Here is a 12,677-nt window from a genome sequence, read left to right as displayed (position 1 = left end):
GCCACCTACTGGAAGAGAAGTTAATCAAACTCTAAGACTGCATTTATTAGTTTTTTTTCTTTTTTCTTTTCTCTTTTTTTTTAATTTGGGTTTTTCTTTCATTTTCATTTTTTTTCTTGTTGTTTTTTAAAATTTTTTTACAATTTTTTTTAAATTTTTTTTTCTTCTAATTTTAATTTTAATTTTTTAATTATTTTTTTAAATTTTTTTTTCTTTTTTTATTTCCTATTTTTTTCTTCTTTTGTCTTTTCATTTATTTTCAATTATCTTATCCCCCCTTCCTTGAATTCTACCTGCTTACTCTCATTCTCTTTAGTGACTTCTTCCCTTCCCTTCTAATACCTTTCCTCCCAAGCATCAAATAAATTTATAGGAGTAAACAGTAACTCAGCAGTCAAACAGAACAAGAAGTAACATGAGCAGCATCAAAAAGCAAGGAAGAAAAGGAGTACAAACAATGCAGGACCGCCTAAATATTCAGGAGGACCTAGAGTCATCAGAAAAATGGTCATATAAAGAACTCAAGGAACACCTTAGACAGATGGAATGGAACCTTAAAGAGGATACAAGACAGCAAATTCAAGCAGCGAAAGAACACATTGAGAATGAATTACATAAACAGATAAAAGAAGAAGTTAAGCATCTTTATCAGGAGATAGAGATTATAAAAAATGATCAAACAATAATTCTAGAAATGAAGGAAACGAAAAAACAAATTAAAAACTCAATTGAGAGTATCCCTAACAGAGTGGAGCATGTAGAAGCCAGAATGTCAGATAATGAAGACAAAATATATCATCTTGAAAAGAGTCTAGCCAACTCAGAAATGCTGGTAAAAAATCACGAGAAAAACATCCAAGAGCTATGGGATAACATTAAAAAACCAAACTTACGAGTCATCGGGATAGAAGAAGGTACAGAGATTCAAACCAAGGGAATGAGTAACCTGCTGAATGAAATAATTACAGAAAACTTTCCAGAAATAAAAAAGGAAACAGATATGCAAATTGAAGATGCATACAGGACACCGAGCACACAAAATCACAGTAGACCAACGCCAAGACACATTGTTATGAAGATATCCAATATACAGAACAAAGAGAAAATATTAAAAGCTACAAGAGAAAGGAGGCAGTTTACAGTCAGGGGTAAACCAATAAGGTTAACAACGGATTTTTCATCACAGACGCTGAAAGCGAGAAGATCCTGGAACAACGTATTTCAAACACTGAAAGACAATGGATGCCAACCAAGAAGTCTGTATCCAGCAAAATTAAGCTTCAGGTATGACAACGAAATAAAAATCTTTCATGATAAACAAAAGTTAAAGGAATTTGCAGCCAGAAAACCAGCATTGCAAAGCATTTTGAGCAAAACACTACACGAGGAAGAAATGAAAAACAATAACCAAAACCATCAGTGGGAAGTGCCTCAGTAAAGACAGAGGGTGAGGGGAAAGATAATCATGGAGAAATAAACTAAATTTTTTTAAAAAAGGATAAATAATCAAACATGGATGGAAGTACAAACCATATATCAATAGTAACTCTGGATGTTAATGGCTTAAACTCTCCAATAAAGTGACATAGGCTGGTATCATGGATTAAAAAAACAAATCCAACAATATGCTGCCTCCAGGAGACACATCTGATTGGAAAAGACATACACAGGCTGAAGGTGAAAGGATGGGAAAAAATATACCACACACACGGTCCTCGTAAGCAAGCAGGGGTGGCCGTCCTCATATCAAATAAAATCGACTTCAAGACTAAGTTAATCAAAAGGGATAAAGAAGGACATTATATACTGTTAAAAGGAACCATTCACCAACAAGACATAACAATTATCAATATTTATGCACCAAATAATGGTGCTGCGACATTCATAAAACAAATTCTCCTCAAGGTCAAGAATCAAATAGACCACAACACAATAATTATGGGTGACTTCAACACACCTCTCTCACCATTGGACAGATCCTCCAAACAAAAGTTGAATAAAGAAACTATAGAACTCAATATCACAATCAATAACCTAGACTTAACTGACATATATAGAATATATCAACCATCATCAAATGGATATACTTTTTTCTCAGCAGCACATGGATCCTTCTCAAAAATAGGCCATATATTATGCCATAGGGCAACCCTCAGTAAATATAAAGGGGTGGAGATAATACCATGCATTTTATCTGATCATAATGGAATGAAACTGGAAATCAATGATAAAAGAAGGAAGGAAAAATCCTACATCACATGGAAAATGAACAATATGTTACTGAATGATCAATGGGTTACAGAAGACATAAAGGAGGAAATAAAAAAATTCTTAGAGATAAATGAAAATACAGACACAACATATCGGAATCTATGGGACACAATGAAAGCAGTTTTAAGAGGGAAATTCATCGCCTGGTGGTCATTCCTCAAAAAAAGAAAAAACCAACAAATAAATGAGCTCACACTTCATCTCAAAGCCCTAGAAAAGGAAGAGCAAAATAACAGCAAATGTAGCAGAAGGCAAGAAATAATTAAAATCAGAGCAGAAATCAATGAAATAGAAACAAAAGAAACTATTGAAAAAATTAACAAAACTAAAAGTTGGTTCTTCGAAAAAATAAATAAGATCGACAGACCTTTAGCCATGCTAATGAAGAGAAGAAGAGAGAGAACTCAAATTACTAACATACGGGATGAAAAAGGCAATATCACAACAGATGCTACAGAAATACAGAAGACAATTAGAAATTATTTTGAAAACCTATATTCCAATAAAATAGAAGATAGTGAAGACATCGATAAATTTCTAAAGTCATATGATTTGCCCAGACTGAGTCAGGAGGATACACACAATTTGAACAGACCAATATCAATGGATGAAATTGAAGAAGCCATCAAAAGACTACCAACCAAGAAAAGCCCAGGACCGGATGGGTATACAGCGGAGTTTTACAAAACCTTTAAAGAAGAATTAATACCAATACTTTTCAAGTTATTTCAGGAAATAGATAAAGAGGGAGCTCTTCCAAATTCATTCTATGAGGCCAACATCACCCTGATTCCGAAACCAGACAAAGTCTCCTCAAAGAAAGAAAACTACAGACCAATATCTCTAATGAACCTAGATGCAAAAATCCTCAATAAAATTCTGGCAAATCGAATAAAAAAACACATCAAAAAAATTGTGCACCATGATCAAGTAGGATTCATCCCTGGGATGCAAGGATGGTTCAATATACGGAAATCAATAAATGTTATTCACCACATCAATAGACTTAAAGATAAGAACCATATGATCATCTCGATAGATGCAGAGAAAGCATTCGACAAAGTACAGCATCCCTTTATGTTCAAAACATTAGAAAAACTAGGGATAACAGGAACTTACCTTGACATTGTAAAAGCTATCTATGCTAAGCCTCAGGCTAGCATCATTCTGAATGGACAAAAGTTGAAGGCATTCCCTCTAAAATCCGGAACAAGACAGGGATGCCCTCTCTCACCACTTCTATTTAATTTAGTCCTTGAAATACTAGTCAGAGCAATTAGACAGACAGAAGAAATTAAAGGCATAAAAATAGGAAAAGAAGAACTTAAATTATCACTATTTGCGGATGACATGATTCTATACCTAGAAGACCCAAAAGGATCTACAAAGAAACTACTAGAACTAATAAATGAATTCAGCAAAGTGGCAGGATATAAAATCAACACGCATAAATCAAAGGCATTTCTGTATGTCAGCGACAAAACTTCTGAAACGGAAATGAGGAAAAACACTCCATTCACAATATCCTCCAAAAAAATAAAATACTTGGGAATCAACCTAACAAAAGAGGTGAAAGATTTATACAATGAAAACTACAGAACCCTAAAGAGAGAAGTAGAAGAAGATCTTAGAAGATGGAAAAATATACCCTGTTCATGGAAAGGCAGAACTAACATCAAAATGGCGATATTACCAAAAGTTCTCTATAGGATTAATGCAATACCAATCAAAATCCCAACGGCATTTCTTGTAGAAATAGATAAAGCAATCATGAAATTCATATGGAAAAATAAAAGACCCAGAATAGCAAAAGCAATTCTAAGCAGGAAGTGTGAATCAGGCGGTATAGCGATACCAGACTTCAAACTATATTACAGAGCAATAGTGACAAAAACAGCATGGTACTGGTACCAAAACAGGCGGGTGGACCAATGGTATAGAATAGAGGACCCAGAAACCAATTCACAAAACTACAACTATCTTATATTTGATAAAGGGGCTAAAAGCATGCAATGGAGGAAGGATAGCATCTTCAACAAATGGTGTTGGGAAAACTGGAAATCCATATGCAACGAAATGAAACTGAATCCCTTTCTCTCGCCATGCACAAAAGTTAACTCAAAATGGATCAAGGAGCTTGATATCAAATCAGAGACTCTGTGTCTGATAGAAGAAAAAGTTGGCTCCGATCTACATATTGTGGGGTCGGGCTCCAAATTCCTTAATAGGACACCCATAGCAAAAGAGTTAATAACAAGAATCAACAAATGGGACTTACTTAAACTAAAAAGTTTTTTCTCGGCAAGAGAAACAATAAGAGAGGTAAATAGGGAGCCTACATCCTGGGAACAAATTTTTACTCCTCACACTTCAGATAGAGCCCTAATATCCAGAGTATACAAAGAACTCAAAAAATTAGACAATAAGATAACAAATAACCCAATCAACAAATGGGCCAAGGACCTGAACAGACACTTCTCAGAGGAGGACATACAATCAATCAACAAGTACATGAAAAAATGCTCACCATCTCTAGCAGTCAGAGAAATGCAAATCAAAACCACCCTAAGATACCATCTCACTCCAGTAAGATTGGCAGCCAGTATGAAGTCAAACAACAACAAGTGCTGGCGAGGATGTGGAGAAAAGGGTACACTTGTACATTGTTGGTGGGACTGCAAATTGGTGCGGCCAATTTGGAAAGCAGTTTGGTGATTCCTGGGAAAGCTGGGAATGGAACCACCATTTGACCCTGCTATTGCCCTTCTCGGACTATTCCCTGAAGACCTTAAAAGAGCATGCTACAGGGATACTGCCACATCGATGTTCATAGCAGCTCAATTCACAATAGCTATACTGTGGAACCAACCCAGATGCCATTCAATAGATGAATGGATAAAAAAAATGTGGCATCTATACACAATGGAGTACTACGCAGCAATAAAAAATGACAAAATCATAGAATTTGCAGGGAAATGGATGGCACTAGAGCAGATTATGCTTAGTGAAGCTAGCCAATCCCTAAAAAACAAATACCAAATGTCTTCTTTGATATAATGAGAGCAACTATGAACAGAGCAGGGAGGAAGAGCAGGAAGAAAAGATTAACTTTAAACAGAGACATGAGATGTGAGGGAAAGGGAGAGAAAAGGGAAATTGCATGGAAATGAAGGGAGACCCTCATTGCTATACAAAATTACATATAAGAGGTTGTGAGGGGAATGGGAAAATAAACAAGGAGAGAAATGAATTACAGTAGATGAGGTAGAGAGAGAAGATGGGAGGGGAGGGGAGGGGGGATAGTAGGGGATAGGAAAGGTAGCGGAATACAACAATTACTAATAGGGCATTATGTAAAATAGTGGATGTGTAACCGACGTGATTCTGCAATCTGCATTGGGGGTTCATAACCCACTTCAATCTAATGTATGAAATATGATATGTCTAGAGCTTTTTAATGTTGTGAACAACCAATGAAAAAAATTAAATAAATAAATAAATAAAAAATAATGCCGGCAGGCTGGTTCATCTCATGCCAAAGCGACTTACCCAAGGGTAGAGAGCATCACTCTTATTTAGTTAATGTGTCCTGTGGGTTCCTGGGGCATCATGCTGGTAGAAAGCTCCCATCAGGGCTTTCTAGAGGCTTCATGGAATTTGTTGCTGGCAACATTGGCCAAAGAGCTAATGGAGAAAAGTCAGCTGGCTCTAGGGTTTACTGCAGCAGCTGTGGTGCAAGGAGTCAGAGAGCTGCTGCTATTTCCAGGATGTCTAGCACTTGTGGGAAACTGCTGTCAACTTCCCAATCGCTCAGCAGGCTCAAGTGAGGTGACCGGTAGGGTAGACAGTCAGTGTCAGCGGCTCAGGAGGCTGAGGTAGGAGGACTGTGAGTTCAAAATCAGCCTCAGCAACTTAGCGAGGACCTAAGCAACTCAGAGAGGCCCTGTCTCTAAATAAAATATATAAAAGGGCTGGGGATGTGGCTCAGTGGTTAAGCACACCTGGGTTCAATCCCTGGTACCAAAAATTAAAAAAAAAAAAAATGGGGACTTGTGAGGTGTGGACATGTACCAGCTTCTGCTGGGTGAAGCATGGCAATTGCCACCCTCTGTCTTCTAAATCGCTGTGAGTGTGAAACCTACACTGTAACTGAAACCAGGTTGGTACAGATTTCTCCAGGCCCCAGCTCCTACACCAAGGAAGAACACAGAAGCAGGTGTAAGCAGAGCTGAGTACCAGGGACAGTGTCCTGGCAATGAATGAACACTGCAGCTTTCAGTCCCTCAATACCAGTACTCCCCAGCGGACAGGGTTCTCCTTGGATGGCCCTGGGGGCCTCAGGGGTGCACTCCCTTGCTTCACCTCTCTGCCACCCCCCTGATTCCCAGTGTCTAGTCAGGGCCACTGTCATGTTGCTTAGTGACTTACTTTTGCAGAGGCTGGGCTTTGAACTCGCCATCCTCCTGCCTCAGCTTCCCGAGCTGCTGGGATTACAGGCGTGAGCCACCATGCCCAGCTCTATTTTCATTTTTTTACAAGACATTCCGCCCACACTTGTGTCCATTAAAAATAAGGGCTCTCATACTAGCCTAACAAGCCTGATGACTTTTTCAGTAAATGTGCAAACTTTTGCTCGCGATAGTTCCTATCCCATAGAAGCTGTCTCTTTAGTGCCCAGTTCAAGAATGAACTGTTCAAGAACTGTTGAACTCTGCTGGCATCCACAGCTCTGGACTCTCTGGGGGCCTCTGTACATCCCATTTAGCTTCCTGAGACAGCCCGTGAATGACAAGTCATGTGGCGAAAAATTGAGCCCCTGAATAATCCCTAAACCCTGGTGGAGGGAACGTGGCTGAATCATTGGACAGATGCATGTCCCTGCTGCGGCTTCCCTGCGATGTTGTTGTTTTCACTCTTGAGGTCAGGATAAAATCCAGGTTTGCACAGTCCCTGGGAAACTGTGGAGGTGTCTGATACCATCTGATACCCTGGACAGGGGGGCTCCAGAAAATGTTCTTTACTTGCTCCTTGGGTGAGGGGGGACATTTATAACTCCCGCCATGCATTTCATCCTCACATTATTTCCTGCATCAGACTTACTCTTTGTCGTTTTCTCTGGCAATCTCCTCTCACAAATGAGCCCCACTTACCTGGGTGGTGACCAAGCAGGAGGTGAAAGAAGAGGTCTCCCACCGTATCTTCCCTCCACAGCCTGTGCTCGCTACCATGTGGTCACAGGAGAAGGCTATGTGGCCCACAGGTGGGAAGGGTCTCCCTGGCTTCACTGGCTGAGTGAAACCTGTCCCAAAATATTACTCAGCCACAACGAAGAATGACTTTATGACATTTGCCAGTAAATGGATGGAAGTGGAGACAATCATGCTAGGTGAAGTAAGCCAGTCCCCCAAACCAAAGGCTGAATGTCCTCTCTGATATTGGATGCTAACACACAATAAAGGTGAGTGAATAGAAGTTCATTGGACTAGACATAGGAGATTGAAGGGAAGGAAGGGGGGATGGGAATAGGAAAACCAGTAGAATGAACCAGATATAACTTTCCTATGTTCATATATGAATACATGACCAGTGTAACTCCACATCACGTACAACCACAGAATGGGATGTTATACTCCGTGTATGAATGATATGTCAAAATACATTCTACTGTCATGTATAACTCAAAAGAAAAAATAAAAAAATTAAAAATATATTTATTTAAAAAAAATCTGTTCCAACTATCATCTGGAGAGAGACATCCTCCTGAAGTCATAACTAGGAAGGGATGCAACCAGAGGCCAGGCTGGTTGGGAGAGGTGGTCTCTGTTGGAAAGAGGAGGACCTAGCAAGGGAAGCAGGGAGGTGGTGATGAGTGTCCCTGAGGTGCTGAGGTACCATCACTAAGCTAGGAAAGCTGGACAAGTTTCACGTTCTTGGTATGCTTCCTCTCCATCTTCCCTTTGATCTCTCTGAAAGCCCTCCACCCTATGCCCGTCACCTGTCCAAAAGGAAATCAATGGAAGTAGGGAGCCAGCACCAAGCGAAGATGGGTATGGAAACTGGATGTTTCATTTAATGGCTCCCTTAGGAGGCTCCAGGCTCCTTCACAGCAGAAGTTAGGCTCTATTCATAAGAGGGTATACTGCAGCAGGATCACACTCCTGTTCTCCACCTTCCCCCATGGGTGGGTGCAGCATGATGGCCCCCACCAGAGGCAGCCCCTCCATCTTGGACTGTCCAGCCTCCAGAACAGTGAGCCAAATAAACTTCAGTTCATTGAAAATGTATGCAACCTCAGAGACTCTGTTTTAGCAGCGTGAAGGGACTAATGAATCTTCAAAGGCAGAGAGGTGTCAATAATACAGGAAGACTTAGGCTCAGAAAGTTTCAATAACAACAAAGTTCACACAACTAGAAAGCAGTCAGGTGGAGGTTTTTGAAACCTCTGAGTATAAAATCATGTAATCAGCAAATAATGATCGTTTGAGTTCTTCTTTTCCTATTTGTATTCCTTTAATTTCTTTCATCTATCTAATTGCTCTGGCTAGAGTTTCAAGGACTATGTTGAATAGAGTGGTGAAAGAAGGCATCCCTGTCTTGTTCCAGGTTTTAGAGGGAATGCTTCCAATTTTTTGCCATTTAGAATGGTGTTGGCCTTGGGCTAAGCATAAATAGCTTTTACAATGTTGAGGTATGTTACTACTATTTCTAGTTTTTCTAGTGTTTTGAAAAAACTCTATAATGAAAACTACAGAACGCTAAAGAAAGAAATTGAAGAAGATCTTAGAAAATGGAAAGATCTCCCATGCTCTTGGATAGGCAAAATTAATATTGTCAAAATGACCATACTACCCAAAGCACTATACAGACTCAATGCAATTCCAATTAAAATCCCATCATCATTCCTTATAGAAACAGAAAAAGCAATCATGAAATTCATTTGGAAAAAAATAAGAGACCCAGAATAGACAAAGCAATCCTTAGCAAGAAGAGTGAAGCAGGAGGCATCACAATACCAGACTTAAACTATACTACAAAGCCATAGTAACAAAAATGGCATGGTATTGGCACCAAAATAGACATGTAGACCAAAGGTACATAATAGAAGACACAGAGAGAAACCCACATAAATACAGTTATCTCATTCTAGACAAAGGCACCAAAAACATACACTGGAGAAAAGATAGCCTTTTCAATAAATGGCGGTGGGAGAACTTAAATCCATATGCAGCAAAATGAAAATAAACCCCTGTCTCTCAAAATGCACAAAACTCAACTCAAAGTGGGTCAAGGACCTAGAAATTACACCCTGTGCCTAATAGAGGAAAAAGTAGGTCCAAATCTTTATCATGTCAGATTAGGCCCTGACTTCCTTAACAAGACTCCTAAAGTGCAAGAAATAAAATCAAGAATTAACAAATGGGATGGACTCAGACTAAAAAGCTTTTTCTCAGCAAAGAAATAATCAATGAGTTGAAGAGAGAGCCTACATTTGGGGAGCAAAATTTTGCCACACGTATATAAAATAGAGCACCAATCTCAGGATATATAAAGAACTAAAAATACTTAACATCAAAAAACCTAACAACCCAATTAATAAATTAGCTAAGGAGTTGAACAGACACTTCTCAGAAGAAGATATACATTCAATCAACAAATATATAAAAAATGTTCAACATCTCCAGTAATTAGAGAAATGTAAATCAAAACTACTCTTAAGATTTCATCTCACTCCATTCAGAATGGCAGTTATCAATAATACAGACAACAATAAATGTTGGCAAGGATGTGGGGGGAAAGGCACACTCATACTTTGCTGGTGGGACTGCAAATTGGTGCAACCACTCTGGAAAGCAGTATGGAGATTTCTTAGAAAACTTGGAATGAAACCACCACTTGACCCAGTTATCCCACTATCGGTCTTTACCCAAAGGACTTAAAATCAGCATACTGTAGTTCACAGCCACATCAATGTTTATAGCAGCTCAATTCACAATAAATAAACTGTGGAACCAACCTAGATGCCCTTCAATAGATGAATGGATAAAGAAACTGGTATATATATATATATATATATATATATATATATATATATATATACACACACAATGGAATATTCTCAGCATTAAAATAGAATAAAATTATGGCATTTGTAGGTAAATTGATGAGTTAGAGAATATCACGCTAAGTGAAGTAAGCCAATCCCAAAAAACCAAAGGCTAAATGTTCTCTCTGATAAGTGGATGCTGATCCATAATAGCGGGGGCATGAGGAAAATGGAGGAACTTTGATGAGGCAAAGGGGAGGGCAGTGTGGGGAGGGGGAATGGGGGCAGGAAAGATGGTGGAATGAGATGGACATCATTACCCTAGGTACATGTATGACTGCACATATGATGCAATGCTACATTGTGTACAATCAGAGAAATGAAAAGTTGTGCTACAATTGTGTACAATGAATCAAAATGCATTCTGCTGTCATATATACCTAATTAAAATAAATAAATTAATAAAAAAGTGGTCAGGGTGGGATCTGAGACCCAGATCTTTTCAATTTCCATCCCCCCATACTCCTGGGCCTCCCATGGTGCTGCAAGAACAGTATCTCTTCCTTGGTGAGAAGGAGATTCACTTACTTGAAAAGAGACAAAAAAGACTGTATGAATCTCAAGGGCTCTGATTTAATAAGGTTAATTTTTTATGTACTTATTGCAGTGAAAAACATTAAGTGAGTGCAGTTTAATTGTGTCCTTTAATAATTTATTCTTTCATCAAGTTATATAAGCTCATAATACAAAGAGCAAAATAGGTTTTGTAATGAAAACAAGTACATCTTTCTTCTCAGGGAAAAAGAAGCATGTTCAACTCTTTGGGCTAATGCTTTGGGTATTATTTCCAATTCTCTGAAGAAAATGCTCTTATTCTACTTGGTTTGTGTGGAATTGGGATTGTCTTGTATTAGGAAGATGGAGATACATCTAGCTTTGCCTCTGTCCTGTCGTCCTTCCAGTACAATCCAGATCTAATTTGGGTTCTGCTGATGTTCACCTTCATTTGGCTGTAAAAATGCTCTTCACAGCCAAGCTCAAGTATTCTGTGATTACTTCCCTTTCCAGAAAAGTCCGTTTTCCTCTTTAGCAATCACTGTTTCTGCTTGTTTGCTTGCTTGGTCTCTTATGTACTTATTACCCATTCAACCTTGACTTTGCTCCAGTGGTTCAGTTCTCCTCTTAGGATGTTCATGTTATTGGTTTTTTTCCAGTTCATCTTTTTTGAAAAAAAATTCTCCCTCCTGGAGGTTCCTGACACTCAGGTCTTTCCTGCTCCCTGCACCCCCCCCCCACACCTGCCATTCTGGATTCTCCCTTTATGACCATCACTGTTGCTCACTCCTGGGTAGGAGCCCTTCCTTCCTCAAGCTTATGTCTCCCTCTTTCTTGGCTTACTACTTTGCTTTATTGGAACACATTCTCCTTTAACTTTTTAAAATGTATTTATTAGTGCATTAGAGTTATGCATAATACTGAGTTCATTATGACATAATCATATGTGCATGAGATATAATTTGCTCTGCTTCAGTCCCCAGTACTTCCTTTTTCCCTCCTCTCCTCCCTCCCTCTACTCTACTGTTCTTCCTTCTATTTATAGTTTTTTTTTAAATTAGTGTTTTATAATTCATGCTGTATAGACACACATAGAGGTGAAATTCACTGTGGTGTATTCATATATGTCCATAACATAATTTGGTCAATTTTGTTCCACTGTTCCTCCCTTTTCCCATCCCTCCGCTCTCCCCATCAATTCCCTTCCTCTGTTCCACTGATATATTTCTCTTCTATGTTCATGGGAATCCCTCATCTCCCCCCCCCACCTTATTTTGGAAAGCAGTATGGAGATTCCTCAAACAACTTGGAATAGAATTCCATGTGACCCAGCTATCCCACTCCTCGGTATTTACCCAACAGAATGAATGAAGGTCAGTGTACTGTGATACAGGCACAGCCCTGTTTTAGCTGCATAGTTCACAATAGTCATGGAAACAGCCATCAACAGATGAATGGATAAATAACATAAACCAGGGCTGGGATTGTAGGGTGCTGGTCTAGCACGTGCAAGACCCTGGGTTCAATCCTCAGCACCACATAAAAATAAATAAATAAAATAAAGGCATTGTGTCCAACTACAACTAAAAAATAAAAATATTTTTTTAAAAAAGAAGATAAATCATGGAGTTTTAGCCACAAAGAAGAAAGAGATTATAGCATTTGCTGGTAAATGGATGGAACTGGAGAATATCATGATGAGTGAAATAATCCAGACCCCCAAAGTCAAATACTTTTAAAGAAAGAATACTGGGATTCTTTTCAATTTTTTTTTTAGAATTTGATGTCTGTAGTGTCTGTATTCCCC

The sequence above is a fragment of the Spermophilus citellus genome (assembly GCF_964194105.1).
Source record: "Spermophilus citellus genome assembly, chromosome: 3".
Taxonomy (NCBI): domain Eukaryota; kingdom Metazoa; phylum Chordata; class Mammalia; order Rodentia; family Sciuridae; genus Spermophilus; species Spermophilus citellus.
Note: the sequence above shows the minus strand (reverse complement) of the source record.